At 43.9% G+C, this 16,597-nt stretch overlaps 1 protein-coding gene across 1 annotated transcript in view; it reads left to right on the top strand.

Moving 5' to 3' along the window:
- LOC124783169 (syndecan) overlaps positions 1 to 16,597 on the top strand; it is a 248,223-nt gene that overhangs the window by 86,224 nt on the left and 145,402 nt on the right. The window lies entirely within an intron of this gene.

Raw genomic sequence — 16,597 nt, 5'->3', positions numbered from 1 at the left:
CTAACGAACAAATAATGGCTTGTAAACAGAGTAATGACTCTGAAACGAATAGGACTTTATTAATGAAAGTATAAAAATATATATCCTGACAAACGAGTACTTGAGCTCTGAGGTAACGTGTACCTATTAAAATAAAATGGTAATTAATAATATTTTTAACAAACATAAACAAATTTGAAACAATTAGTGACCGTTATGTTGATGGCAGGAGTGCTTTGTGAGAGAGAGATTATATGCCGTACTTTGGCAGCTATTCGGTATTTTTTGCTGGAGAGCAATTGAGAGCAGAGTCAGTGTGTTAGAGAGAGAGAGAGAGAGAGAGAGAGAGAGAGAGAGAGTGCGAAAGCGACGGTCTCCAATCTTATCCGTGTCTCTGGCCCTATTCCGCAACGGGAAACCATCTGTGTTCCTTTGGAATTTACAGGTAGAAAAATGCCAGTGAAAATTCGAGTTAGATCTGGAAGTGCCTGGGTAAAGCGTCTGCTCGCAGAAAGAAGGAAACCCAGGTTAGAGTCCTGGTCTGACATAAGTTTCCGTTAGTGGCCATATGTTAAAAAGTATTTACGGTGGAAGTAAATGGTGACGAGGTAAAACAATTTCCATTTGTTTGACATGTATTGGCTCGCATATATTATTAAGCCCCAGGAAGGAAGCGATGAAGCAGATTGAAAACTGATGCACGATGTGGATTTTGTCATCGACCGAGATTAGCTGGTTGCGTATGTGAGCAACTCTTGAGCAATACTGAGGACACGGCCTCTGAACTTGTAAACAAGTGTGGGGGCCCGCGGGCAGCCGCCGGCCGTATTGCTTGCTTCCCGCCGCGTCGTTTTCCTGGAAAACGAAGTAGTGCAGGTGACAGCTTCATTATACTTGCATCGGCTTTCAAAGTTCACGCTGAAGTAAACTCAAAGGAGGCATTGCTGTGCAGAGCTCCTGCAGCTGACGTTTCGGAGTACTCGAAGGTTCGTGCCTGTGAAACGCAAATTCTTCCTGCAGGTGAGAATTCAGCCTTGTAACCGTACAGAGCAGCGCAGCCTCAAAGGTGAGAAAACAAGGAAAACGTTGCAACTATTGTAAGCACATTCTGATACACTTAAAATTAATTGTAATTAGTGAACGTCCACGAAACCGGAATATGCTGAGAACCATTTCCAGTCATCGAATTACATACAAACAGCAACAGCCATTAAGTACAGCTATTTGTTAAGGTGCATAAGCGGCTAGGAATGGGCAATGGATCAGCATCAGCTGTTATTGTCAGTTTGCGACACCAGAGTGCGAATGTGATAGTTCTGCACAGTATCCATCCACAGCTGCCGTAAACCGCTCATTAGATTTCAAATTTTTGCCCGCAACAAATTTCTTTAATTGTGAAAGTACATAGAAGTCAAAGCATGCCAAAACGAGTGAAAAGATGGATCCCTCCCTTTTTCCCATTACCAAGGACCCATTGCGAGCACAGGTTGGGTTGGGTTGTTTTGGGGAAGGAGACCAGACAGCAAGGTCATCGGTCTCATCGGATTAGGGAAGGATGGGGAAGGAAGTCGGCCGTTCCCTTTCAAAGGAACCACCCCGGCATTTACCTGGAGCGATTTAGGGAAATCACGGAAAACCTAAATCAGGATGGCCGGACGCGGGATTGAACCGTCGTCCTCCCGAATGCGAGTCCAGTGTGCTAACCACTGCGCCACCTCGCTCGGTGCGAGCACAGGTTTATGTCCTGGGTCCTTTGCTTTTGTTGAGATTATATATATAATCTGAGGTCAAATACGAGAGAAGACACAAAAAGAAACTTCTTTGCAGATGAACGAAGGGTTTTTGTGAAAGACGTAGGACATAATATAAAAGATGTTAACAGAGTAGACAGTAACATCTGTACGTGGCTCTCAAAGAGCAGGTTAACTCTTAACTGCAACAAAACGAAATGCATACTGTTTCTGTCACGGACTCCGTGTAAAAGCGAAATTTTATTGTTCTAAGGGCAAACAGTCACTGAAGTAGACCAATTTTAAATTTGTTACACGTGGTAGACGGAAAGGTGTCGTCGAAGTATCACGTTCGAGTTTTTGAAACTGAATGCCGCTATTGTTACTGTACACGGTGATTCAGCTGCCCATGCCTCCGTCATTCAGTGTAACCCGCAGTGTTATGTCTGGCGTTCAGAACGACACACCGCATTTTCATACTATCTCTCTCGCTCGCTACGCGCAAACTATTACTTCTGCAGAAAAAATGGACAGTATCCTTTTTTTGTAGGAAATTTAATGGTGTTATACTGTACGGGGATAAGTTTCTGCTACGGGCCGTAGTTACTCGAGAGAAACGTACGAAAGTGAATCTTCAAACACACCCCCACTCCCACGCTCAGCCCCTATCGGTCAGCATTTCTAGTGTTGTTGACCATGGCACTTCCTCCTACCACGGTGCAAAAAATTTGCGACTGCACAAATTATTTCCCACATTCCACCTTTATAAGTCTTCATCGACTGGCCTTATTATATACACCATCGGCTAACTCGAACACTTACAAATTTTTAATTTGACGTCTGTAAATTTTACCTAGCAATTTGGGAATTTTAACAGCATAAAATAAAGTAATATCGTTGTATTCGTCAGAACTTTAGACTACGAAACTACTGTGCTTGTGAGGGTTAAGTTTGTATGTGATTATCAATGTAATTAGTTTTAGCGTAACGTTTACAAAAGTCGTTTTTAATTCATTATCCTGACGGCCACTTTTAAACTGATAATGTTAACCAAGTAGTAGACTATATTGATTGCGCTGTTATACCACCAATAGAGGCCAAAACAGGTCGAATATCGGGAATAGTTCGTGTAGTCGGAAATCTTTGTGCAGTGGTGGGGGTGCCACGAACAACGTACTACAAATTCTGGCTGGTGACGGAAGACTGTGTGGGTGGAGCCGCGTCTTAAGGTCACATTTGTTGCACGTTTTCCTTGAACTGCTCGGAAACCGTAGCCTCAGCGAAAAGGTATTAGAGTACAAAATTTAACTACATTAAATTTCCTATAGGAAAGGCCCGGTTCGTTTTTTCCTGTAGGACTAATAGTTTACATGTATCGAATGAGATAATATGAAAATCTTCGTGGTGTTTGAAGGCCAGTTAAAACATTGCCGGCTGCATCAAACGACAGCGGTGGGGACAGCTGAATCACATTGTACAAATGATCTCCACTGTGTTGTCACTAAAGCCGAAGGCCTGTTTAGTTTGCCCTCTTCAGTTCTGTTATCTCGTATACTGTTATGTATTGTGGGGAAACTCCGTCCACTCACCAAGAACGCTCTTGGTCCAGTCAGGTGCTTTCAGACTGATACGCGGCGTCAGTTCGCGAACTTCCTGTATAAAGGCTGTTGTTTATATGCCTCTAAAATCGTAACTCTTCCTCCCCCCCTTTCACCATGGGATTTGTTGTTGCCAATATTGACTCATTCAGAAGAAACTGCAACATTCATTCAGCGAACACTAGACAGACGGCTCGATACGTCCTTGGATAACGCCTCCTTAAGAATCGTATCAAACGATTTCTACTATTCGGCTAATTTCATTTTCAGTAGGCTTCAAGCAGAGTTGGAAAAAAAATGACAAGCCCTAAAGAGTTACTTTTTGGAGGAACAATATATTTTCATTTACGCTTGTAAAGAACTATTCTCCTGTGCATGGTTTTTTTTTCTTTAATTGTTCTGCAGAAGGAAGAAGAAAAATCTCGCACAATCTCTGGTTATTCAATGAAATGTATCAATGATTACTGTAGTCTGTGACTCCGTAATGAATATTTGTCGATGATCAGCTATATTGAAATGATCTGTTACTGAAACAGAACAGAGCAGGGAAAACTTTTCTCATATTTTTGCGTAATAGCGCGAGCTCATTCGATCTTCCATGACTTCCGCTGGCAGTCTTCCGTAGAGAGCAGACGTGTTGTCTAATTTCTGTTTAAATTGTTATTCTTGCAGGCTTAAACTAATGAAATGTGGTATCCGTTTAGAACTTTTGTAATTACTTTAAATCTATCTACTCGCTGTGTGGATAATTGCATGATTTTTTGCATATGTATAATTCGTTACAGACACGATCCAATGAAGTCGGCAGATCATTCTGAAGACAAATGAGAAAAAGCGTAGTGCGTCCATTAATTTGTCTTTACGCATAGTAATCAGCGACTCTTGAGATTGAAGGCCGATCATTTTTGATGTATCTTGCATTCATTTCACGCAAGAGATGTGCGAATGATTTGGTTATTCGTCTCCGAACCATGTTGCTGTCGGTCTTTCCCCGTGTCAGATACCGGCCCATGTTTCATAATTAGATGGTCCACCATGATGTGTTACCCTCCTTTGAAATTAAACAGTGAAGTAAAAGTATACTAAATTGAGAGGAACAATGCGTCAACTCCAAGTAATCAAATCGAATCTGAAATGTTTCTTTTTGGCACATCCCTATCTTTCAGCAGTTTCGTCTTAATTCCTTAATTATTTCGTTCAAAAATTTTTCAGTCACCATTCTGTATACTGACTGGTTGCAAGACCAAGTTGTGTAGGCTCTCATGTTACCTGATACAGTCGATGACGATTTACCGTGAGGTTTTAGCTCCAGCGATAGCACAGTCTCTACGACATCAAAAAGCAAATTCTTTATGGTGGTGCGTACTCGGTAAACAGAACTTACACTACCTCAGCCCGTCGTAAAAGTTTTTCCACTCCTTGGCGACAACTACTTCGTAGAATGGGAAGAGGAAAACGGTCTTAGTTGCCGAGCTGAAATTGCTGTTCATTTACTCATCAATGACGCACGTTTTGCTGAATTCTTCATATTGACCTATAAATGTTGATATCCCGATTATGGATATCGATGATCTACATCCACACGATAACTCTACAATTCACAGTTAGTGTCTGGCAGGGGGTTCATCTAACCACCTTCAAGCTATTTTTCTACCGTTCCAATTTCGAAGAACGCACGAGAAAACGAACACTTAAATCTTTTTATGCGAACATTGATTTCTCTTGTTCATCATCATCATCAACATACTTCCCAATGTATATGAATGCCAGCAAAATATTTTATCAAATGGCTCTGAGCACTATGGGACTTAACATCTATGGTCATCAGTCCCCTAGAACTTAGAACTACTTAAACCTAACTAACCTAAGGACATCACACAACACCCAGTCATCACGAAAATATTTTATCACTCTGAGGTGAAGTTACTGGTCGAAATTTCTTGATCATCCTGCTGCAGTGAAAAACGCCTTTGTTTTAATGATTGCCACTCCGATTCACTTACCGTATCCGTGGCTTTCTCTCCCCTATTCAGCGATGGTGTAAAAAGAGCTGCCCTTCTTTGCATTATTTCGTAGTTATCCATCGATCTTGTCTGATACTGGTCCCATGCCGCACAGCAGTATTTCAGAGAGGACATACAAGCGTAATGTCGGCAGTCTCATTAGTAGACCTGTTGAATTTTCTCTGTGATGTGCCAATAAGTCGTAGTATTCGGTATCCAATACCCACAACATTATCAATGTGGTCGTTCCAGTTAAAGTTGTTCGTAATTGTAATCCCTAAGTATTTAGTTGTATTTACAGTAGCCGCGCCTGATTAGCCGAGCGGTCTAGGGCTCTGCAGTCATGGACTGTGCGGAGGTTCGAGTCCTCCCTCGGGCATGGGTGTGTGTGTTCGTCCTTAGGATAATTTTGGTTAAGTAGTGTGTCAGCTTAGGGACTGATGACCTTAGCAGTTAAGTCCCATAAGATTTCACACACATTTGAACATTTTTTTTTTAATTTACAACCTTTAGAGTATTCCATTTAGTATTAATGTTGATGACTTCACACTTTACATTATTTAGATTAATTTCCGACTTTACGCACCATGATGAAACATTTGCAAAGATAAATTGTCCTCGTCATGCGCAAGGAAGATAGTCGAGGCAAACTCATGTTCTCGTCATGTATTAAATGCATAACTTACGATGACCTTGCAGGGACGCAAAATGTCTTCTAGTGATTCACAAGGCATGATCAGTCCTGTACAATCTGCCAAATGGTAAACATGCTGGAAGCGTCGTTCTACATCCTTCGATCACATACACAATACACAGTGCTGTGTATGTGGTCGCAGGACGTAGAACGACGGTTCCACCATGTTAACCATTTGGCAGATTGTACAGGCCTAAACCTGCCTTGTATTCACGGGATCACATTACGCGTCTCGGCAAGTTCATCGGATGTTAGCTTTTAATACATAACAGGAGCATATACAGGGTGTTACAAAAAGGTAAGGCCAAACTTTCAGGAAACATTCCTCACACACAAATAAAGAAAATAGGGTTATATGGACATGTGTCCCGAAACGCTTAATTTCCATGTTAGAGCTCATTTTAGTTTCGTCAGTATGTACTGTACTTCCTCGATTCACCACCAGTTGGCCCAATTGAAGGAAGGTAATGTTGACTTCGGTGCTTGTGTTGACATGCGACTCATTGCTCTACAGTACTAGCATCAAGCACATCAGTACGTAGTATCAACAGGTTAGTGTTCATCACGAACGTGGTTTTGCAGTCAGTGCAATGTTTACAAATGCGGAGTTGGCAGATGCTCATTTGATGTATGGATTAGCACGGGGCAATAGCCGTGGCGCGGTACGTTTGTATCGAGACAGATTTCGAGAACGAAGGTGTCCCGACAGGAAGACGTTCGAAGCAATTGATCGGCGTTTTAGGGAGCACGGAACATTCCAGCCTATGACTCGCGACTGGGGAAGACCTAGAACGACGAGGACACCTGCAATGGACGAGGCAATTCTTCGTGCAGTTGACGATAACCCTAACGTCAGCGTCAGAGAAGTTGCTGCTGTACAAGGCAACGTTGACCAAGTCACTGTATGGAGAGTGCTACGAGAGAAGCAGTTGTTTCCGTACCATGTACAGCGTGTGCAAGCACTATCAGCAGCTGATTGGCCTCCACGGATACACTTCTGCGAATGGTTCATCCACAATGTGTCAACATTCATTTCAGTGCAAATGTTCTCTTTACGGATGAGGCTTCATTCCAACGTGATCACATTGTAAATTTTCACAATCAGCATGTGTGGGCTGACGAGAATCGGCACGCAATTGTGCAATCACGTCATCAACACAGATTTTCTGTGAACGTTTGGGCAGGCATTGTTGGTGATGTCTTGATTGGGCCCCATGTTCTTCCACCTACGCTCAATGGAGCACGTTATCATGATTTCATACGGGATACTCTACCCGTGCTGCTAGAACATGTGTCTTTACAAGTACGACACAACATGTGGTTCATGTGCACGATGGAGCTCCTGCACATTTCAGTCGAAGTGTTCGTACGCTACTCAACAACAGATTCGGTGACCTATGGATTGGTAGAGGCGGACCAATTCCATGGCCTCCACGCTCTCCTGACCTCAACCCTCTTGACTTTCATTTATGGGGCATTTGAAAGCTCTTGTCTACGCAACCCCGGTACCAAATATAGAGACTCTTCGTGCTCGTATTGTGGACGCCTGTGATACAATACGCCATTCTCCAGGGCTGCATCAGCGCATCAGGGATTCCATGCGACGGAGGGTGGATGCATGTACCCTCGCTAACGGAGGACATTTTGAACATTTCCTGTAACAAAGTGTTTGAAGTCACGCTGGTACGTTCTGTTGCTGTGTGTTTCCATTCCATGATTAATGTGATTTGGGGAGAAGTAATACAATGAGCTCTAACATGGAAAGTAAGCGTTTCCGGACACATGTCCACATAACATATTTTCTTTCTTTGTGTGTGAAGAATGTTTCCTGAAAGTTTGGCCGTACCTTTTTGTAACACCCTGTATTTGTATCGATTATTTTCCTTGCACTTAACAAGGACGGTTTATTTTTTGCGAATGATTCCCGGCCAATCTGAAGATGTCTGGAATTAGGCGAAATGCGCGTCACTGGTGTGTAAATAAACAGTAATTTTAGCATGGCAGCCGTTACTGTTTTTCTCTGCTCATCTGAGGCTGTGTAGGGCGATGCCTCTGCCTCGTTACTGTGTTAGGTCTAGTTGGATTCGCGCTGCAGATGGCGCAGGCAGCTACGTGCGACGCGCGGTCCGCTCCTGCGGCCGCCAGCTCTTCAGCCCTCGCAGGGAAGCTCTCCCTGCCGGCAGCCAGAATCTTGTTACGGACTGCGGCTGTCTTTTTGTACGGCGTGCCGGTGCCGCCCCGACTAAATTACCTATTCACGGCGTTTTCAGGACTCGCCGCGCGAGGCTAATGGTTTGACCTAATTTTGTAGTTAAGGCGCACAGAAGGAAAGGCGTAGTCTTCACCGCGGCAACTTCCGGATTGCTGCAAAGGGAGGAAAAAAAAACCTTAATACCAATTAGGTCTTCGTCAGACAAAGCGCTTTTTGGTCCGTACACGAGCCGGGCAACATGTCCTGCACCTCGGCAAACGAGCGAACACTTCCAGCTCCTCCGCGGCGGGAGAGCTGCTCGCTTGGAGGCGAGGGAAGGGGCTCAGGGACTGATTAAAACTTATCTAGTTTCGTAATTACTGCAATGTTTTCTCGATATAAATTACACGCTAAGTTCGGCGTGTAATGTCCCTCGAATGGACTTGTAAGACATGGGAAGCTGAGTAATTGTGTTTGTTAATTGATCCGGACCCAGGGAGGGTGCGGAGGGCAAGGACGAAGTGAGAGGGGGTGCCAGACTCGAAAGCATCGTGGGAGCTCCCCTAAATTGCCTTCTGCCTCCCCAGGTCATTATTTACGAGCCTGGAATCTCATAGCCCCGCCCCATGCAGTGCCCTCTTCTTGTTTCTTCAGCACCAAATGCATTATTCGCAGATTCATTCTTCTTATGGAGTTGTGGAACGCAACACTGAAATTAGTCTGCTGGAGATCACGGTAATGCACAAGTAAATAATTATCAAATATTTTGAAAATACTTATCAACCTTGGCGTATAGTGATTAAGACACTAGACAGTGGCATTCTGTGAATGTAACTAGACGACAGTGATCAGGTTCAATGAACCACTAATTATATATTCTTGAATGCAAAATTTAAGGACGGAAGTAACTTTCGCATGATGTGTCGTGATACAAATAGAAATGACACATTTATTTAAAGGCAATAATTACGCAGGAGTCACTGCGATTTACGATTGTCCCCTTGCAATTACAGATGGTGGAACATGGTTCTTCACACGTTGTGTCACCAAGAACAGCAGTGCAACGTGCTCTCTTACTGGCCGCCAGGTTGGCAACGAGTTTTTGCGCTAGTGCATTTGATTCCTTGTTCAAAATGGTTCAAATGGCTCTGAGCACTATGGGACTTAACATCTGAGGTCATCAGTCCCCTAGAACTTAGAACTACTTAAACCTAACTAAACTAAGGGCATCACACACAGCCATGCCCGAGGCAGGATTCGAACCTGCAGCGCGGTTCCGGGCTCAAGTGCTTAGAACCGCTCGGCCACAGCGGCCGGCGAGAACGTTGCAGAGCATGCATTGCCGTCCATAGTGATCACACACCTATAATTAACAACATTCCGCCATTTCTAATGTCCAGGGGACCATCATAAATCGCGATGACACCAGTGTAATTATTGTCTTCGAATAAAAGGGCCATTTCCGTTCGTCTCATTGCGTACTTCTGTCTGTTACCTTCCCTACAATACCGTAGCAGTTATCTCTATGTATGGCCCATGCTTCATCGAGATATTTTATTTGGCAGTAATACATCCATCACGCGGAAGGTACCTTCGGCCTGAAGTTTCGCACACTGGTATACGTAGACGAAAATATCAACTAATAATTAAGAGGCAACAAAAATATCCATCACAATATTTCCATACTCGGTTTGAGGGGTTGGACGTAAGAAGAAAATTAGTTACGTAGAGAAATTTGTATTTGGAAAAAGACTTCATGTGGTTTACGAACTGAACTGGCGAACACGAGTTTTAACTAAAATTATAGTGTAATACACGACTTAACAGGCAAACATTTTGCAGATGAAGGTAACATTCTTCGAGAATATCATCAGTATTGCAGACTCGTATCAAGGTTACGGCAAGAAAAAAGGAATAAAAGTTAGTGTTAATACTTTCACCCTTCTTTATCTCCTCTGCATTACTGCAGATGAGGTGTCACTGAGCACATTTGTACTGTGCATACAGTACACGTGAGGTGCCTAGTTGTTTCCACTGCCCTGTGTGGAATACATAAGTTCTTGTACACTTCACTAACCTGCTGTCTTCATGATTATGATGTCCCCAACGCAGAAAACAGCACGCAGGTCGTGGATTCTTTTTCTTGAGGCTGAAATTAACTTCGCAAGGAACTGCTGGTACGAATAAACTATAACTTATTTTGGATGCCACTCGCGTTTTTATTGATACAGACACGAGAAACTATTCTTGATCACAACGTATTGAAAATATATTTCCACAGTCATTATATCTGGCCAAAATAACGTGAAATACATCCTGCCACAGACAACATGTCTGTCTACTGGAACCGTCAGAACTGGAGAATAAAATTACATAAATCAAATACTACTATTACAGACAACATGTTTGTACCTAGCGACGGTCGGAACTGTAGCAAATGAAATTGCATGAAACAAATATTGCTATAACAGACAACATGTCTGTGTACTGGAACGGTCGGAACTGGAGAGCCGGACTGCCCGAGACACTTAGCTAGCAAGGCGTGACCCGAACGCCACCGAAGTGCATCGGCAGTAATATCGTCAGTCTTTTGTTTTAGTAATACTTTGATTTTAATAATTTTGAAATTACTGATTGATAGCTGGCTGTTGAGAGATGTTTATTTAAAAAAATGAAGTAATTTGGATGACAGGTGTAATTAATAATAGCAACTAAAGTTTAACGTTTTGGCGCCCTACCGCCGAACACAGTAGCCAATCACAGAGCAGCAGCATAATGCAGGCGGTCTTTCTCACTGGAATGGTACCGAATCTAACATCTGTCACCGGTACCTCATCCCACATTGCGTCATCTCTATGCTTCTTGCATCCCCACTGCCCTGGGAATAGCTTCCTGGAGCCTAATATGATGGCTGAATAAGCCAGAAATATTACAAGGCAAAGAAGTATTTCCGGATAACTGGATATCAGAAGGGAAGGCGAAATTAAGACGACGTCCATGCACTAGCAGAGCTCCGTGACCTTTGTCAATTTCCCAAGGATGGTACCCCTTCACTTGTTTATCGTCGGGCATTTGCTGCTCTATGTTCACAAACGAAGGAAGCCACATTTATTTACACTCATGGCTCGAAAACATCGTTAGGTGTAGGGAGTGCCTATATTGTTGGCGACACCCCAAATCAATTTCGGCTTCCCGACCAGTGTTCGGTTTATACTGCGGAGCTTTACGCTGTTTTCCAGGCTGTCCACTACATCCGCCGCCATCAGCGGATACAGTACGTTATCTGCTCAGATTCTCTCAGCTCTCTCCTCAGTCTCCAAGCTCTTTATCCTGTGCACCCTCTGGTCCACCGGATTCAGGACTGTCTGCGCTTGCTCCATCTGGGGGGCGTCTCGGTGGCGTTCCTCTGGCTCCCGGGACACGTTGGTATCTGTGGAAATGAGGCGGCCGATATTGCAGCCAAGGCTGCAGTCTCCCTTCTTCGGCCATCTATACAATCGATTCCCTTCGCCGATCTACGGAGCGTTTTATGTCGTCGTGTTTTTCTTTTATGGCACGCACATTGGTCGACACTTCCCCATAATAAATTGCGGGACGTGAAAGCTCTTCCTTGTGCTTGGACCTCTTCCTCCCGAACGCGTCGTCGGGAGGAGATAATTTTAACTAGACTCCGGATAGGGCACTGTCTTTTTAGCCATTGACATCTTTTAAGCGGCGATCCTCCCCTACTCTGTCCCCACTGCTCTCAGCTGTGGACGGTAAGACACCTTTTAATTGAGTGCCCCTATTTTACTCCGTTACGCGCCCGTCTACAGCTGTCGCCTGATATATCGTCAATTTTAGCAGATGACACGCGCTCGGCCGATCGCGTTCTCGAGTTTATTAGTGCTAGTGAAATGACGCCTTCCTTCTGCTTTTAGTTTCTCCAATTTTTTGAGTTTCGATCCCATTGCTGCTGGTTTCCATTTTCGGTTTTTACTGTTTCCTAAGTCTCGGACCGGGCGCTAATGACCATAGCAGTTTTGCGCCCTAAAACCAAAAAAAAAAGGAAAAAACTAGCAGAGCAACGAAATTTTTAACGGGTGAGTGGAGGAGGATACACTCCGTGGGCCCGCAAGGTACCTGAAACTACTTAATGTCCCATAATCCCATACCAAAACTGAATTCCTCGGAATGTAATCCCAAAAGTGTTAGTCTTAAAACACACAGGTACACAACATTTCTGTAATTAACGAGTATGTAAGACACTCTCTCTCTCTCTCTCTCTCTCTCTCTCTCTCTCTCTCTCTCTCTCTCTCCAGAACGACAGCCACTGACGCTGCTGCCAAGGCTACAGTCCTACCTCCGCCCGCTAGCTCCATTCAAACCGATGATCTCTGTGCTGCCGTTTGTCACCAGGTGGTGTCAATTTGGCGTCACCACTGCTCTTCCCTTCATTGGAACAAGTTCAGAGGACTTAAACCTCTCACAATGGCTTGGCCGACCTCCTCTCGGCCCTCTCGCCGCGAGGAGATCGTTTTAGCTAGGTTGCGTATTGGGCACTGACGTTTAGCCATCGCCATGTGTTCGGTGGTGATCCCCCACCACTTTGTGCTCATTGTCATAAACCTTTGACCGGTTCGCCAGTTCCTGATGGAATGGCCTTTTTTTTCTTTACCACTCACGATGTAATTATTGTTTGCCTTCTGAGTTATCAGCCGTTTTAGCGAACGAGGCGCTCTCTGTCGACCGCGTTTTGCTTTTTATTCGTCACAGCAATATGGCGGAGGACATTTAATCTTTAGTTCAGGATTTCCGTTGTCTCTACGACGCATTTTATGGATCTTTCTCCAAAAGAAAGTCCCTGTTTTTAGCTGTCTTTCCTGCCGTCGATTGGGCTTACGTGTAGTCGCTTTTCACTCATTTTTCGTCTTCGTGTTCAAAATACGGTTCTGACATGGGCGCGCGTAACCTTAGTTGTTCTTGTGCCCTAAAACAAAACAAAACAAACAAACGCGTTACTATAGAAACGGCGAGCACACGGATGTAATCGGGTACAAATCTATCAGATGATGAGGCTTTGTCTCCGAAGAGCACAGAAGCAATTACAAATGAAATTTGATATTGTGACAGGCAGAGTAAAAAGATTTTTTAAGACGCGAATGATTCGTTATGCCACGTTAAGCGAGTTTTCATCATTTCTCACCACGTGCTGTATTATTATTATTATTATTATTATTATTATTATTATTATTATTTTGCACGACTTGGCTCGCATTCGACCTCTGCGTAAGAATTAATCCGTTGTCGCCCTGTAAAGCCGCCCCGTTTTGCAAGTCAGAGAGGAACGAAGTTCATTCAATATTGGACGCCCGGTGCTGCCGACTACACCTGCTGTGCTGGTTTTGCTGTTCGCTAAATCATTTTTGGCGGAAACATTTGCATAATTATTCCGTAGCCAAGGTGCTTGCCGCGGTAACTTCAGATATTAAAATGCCCTGCTGAGTCACATGCTCTGCGATGCAATTTCGGAACTTGGATGTCCTCCGGGATACAGGAAACGCGCGTAATAATGGTGCAGAAATTTCCTGCGGCGGATGTGGGATGTGGGTAGTTGGCGGGGCCGCCAGAGTTGTGTATGCGCAGCTCCGTTCCATTTATTAGGCCGGAGCTTAGAACGCTCCTCGCGGAAAGCACAGTTTGACACTGGTGCGGTGCGCGCGTTCGCTCACACACACACACACACACACACACACACACACACACACACACACACACACACGGATCCTGCGTTCGTAGTGATTCGCAACTTGCTTCCGCAGAATTCACACACCGTAAGCTCCGTCAAAATCCCCAGCTAGTGAACAATGCTGCTTACAAACAATGCAACGCCGTGAAAGCCGTCACAATCAACTGCCATTAAAATGGGCTGGTGCTGTTCGCCACGGTACAAACATTTTAATTTCTTCTTTCGAGGGATTTAGAAATAGGCTTTACTTTCTCTTATGCTTAACTCCTAGAACTGAAATTATTAACCCAGTGAGTGTGGTATATGTAGATTAATTTCCGCATTCACACAATTCATACACATGCTAATGTGACCATCATTAATTTCCATGGAGCAACCGACTTAATATTTACTTTACGAGCATATAAGAAACAGCGAATGCCACAGCACCCATTTCTCTCTCTCTCTCTCTCTCTCTCTCTCTCTCTCTCTCTCTAAAAGGGTTACCGTATACATGGTCATGGAGGTATTGTGAGGTACCATGTGGCGACTGAGAAGTGTATATGATAAATTAAAACTGAGTCTCCGGAAAATTCTCATGAAGATGCAGCTTTTTAAGTATAATTAATCGAACGAATAATACAAGAATGAGCGTTCAACGTCTCGATTCATTCTATCGTCGGATATGCACACATCTACACTGCGTGATCAAAACTATCCGGACACTCCAAAAAACCTACGTTTTTCATAGTAGGTGCATTGTGCTGCAACTTACTACCAGGTACTCCATATCAGCGACCTCGGTAGTCATTCAACATCGTGAGAGAGCAGAATGAGGCGCTCTGTCGAACTCACGGACTTAAAACGTGGTCAGGTGATTGGGTGTCACTTGCGTCATACGTCTGTACGCGAGATTTTAGGGTGCTTATGACCTCAGCAGTTGAGTCCCATAGTGCTCAGAGCCATTTGAACCATTTTCGTACAGGCCGATCTCGTCTGTTGACTGACTGAGACCGCTGACAGTTGAAGAGAGTCGTAATGGGTAATAGGCACACTTCTATCCAGACCATCACACAGGATTTCCAAACTGCATCACGATCCACTGCAATTACTATGACAGTTAGGCGGTGTAACAACCCTGCCACAACAAAGGTCAAAAATTAATAATGATTGTGGTGTTGCTCAGTCTGCTAAATACTGCATTTTCGAGCAACAACGAAGTTATTATGTGGCAGGTGACATTAGAGCACAGTTAATAAAATCATTTCATGTAATAATGAATAAACAAGGCGCTCATCTTTTCATGTTTCCCACGCTGGTCTCGTTGTAAAATCATGGCCCAATCGTCGAAAATCTAGGTAGTGGTGATTCCAAGCTCGGATGCAAAGAGGCCTAGGTTTTGTTCTGCTATATTCAAAAGTTTTGTAGATGCTCAAGAATGGCTCTGAGCACTATGGGACTCCACTGCTGAGGTCATTAGTCCCCTAGAACTTAGAACTAGTTAAACCTAACTAACCTAACGATATCACAAACATCCATGCCCGAGGCAGGATTCGAACCTGCGACCGTAGCGGTCTTGCGGTTCCAGACTGCAGCGCCTTTAACCGCACGGCCACTTCGGCCGGCTTTGTAGATGCGCTTTACAAACCATTCTTGAAGATTAAACCTTTCAAAGTTAGCACAATGGTGATGTAAAAAAAATAATCAGCACTCCGAATTACACTTCCTTTTTATTCCTTTTGTTGCAATATCGCGTAACACACAAAACATCACTTCACAATACAAAACATACTTGAAAACATCTTCCTCACTGTTAAAGTTCACATTTTATAAGCTAACTACAATATGCGTCTTTCCAACATGACGTCCAAGACTTGACTTTCTCAAGGTCCGACTCTCTAACGCGCCCAAAAATCGGAGTTCCTAGTACGTCAAAGATCATAGTGACAAAAGAAAGAATACACATAAGAATAATATCATTGCAACATAAACATATCGATGTATCAAAGTACCTCTACATTAATGAAATCAAATCTGAATGTTGTCTCAGAAATATGTTAACTACTTTACATAAATACAGTAGAATATTGCTGGTATCGAGAGGTTCAGGTGAGCTGCCGTAATGGTTACGTAATTCAAGTACCATTAAAGCGGGAGGTGAGAAAACTTGGATTTCATTGTCGAGCCGATGCTCATAAGTCACACATCATGCCGGTATATGCCAAACGATGCCTCGCTTGGTGTAAGGAGCGTAAATATTGAACAGTGGAAAAACATTGTGTGGAGTGACGAACCATGGTACACAATGTGGCGATCCGATGGCAGGGTGTGGGTATAGCGAATGCCCGGTGAACGTCAACTGCCAGCGTATGTAGTGTGCACAGTTGTTGTTTTGCGTGGTACTATCACAGCACAGGCCGACATTGATGTTTTAACCGTCTTCTTGCTTCCCGCTGTCGAAGAGCAATTCGGTGATGGCGATTGCATCTTTCAACACGATCGAGCATCTGTTCATAATGCACGGCCTGTGGGAGTGGTTACACGACAATAACATCCCTGTAATGGGCTGGCCTGCACAGAGTACTGACCTGAATCCTACAGAACATCTTTGGGATGTTTTGGAATGCCGACTTCGTGCCACGCCTCATCCTCTCACATCGATACCTCTCCTCAGTGCAGCACTCCGTGAAGGAAT

This window comes from Schistocerca piceifrons, chromosome 1, assembly GCF_021461385.2.
Source record: "Schistocerca piceifrons isolate TAMUIC-IGC-003096 chromosome 1, iqSchPice1.1, whole genome shotgun sequence".
Lineage (NCBI taxonomy): Eukaryota > Metazoa > Arthropoda > Insecta > Orthoptera > Acrididae > Schistocerca > Schistocerca piceifrons.
Note: the sequence above shows the minus strand (reverse complement) of the source record. Positions and strands in the feature narration are given on the sequence as shown.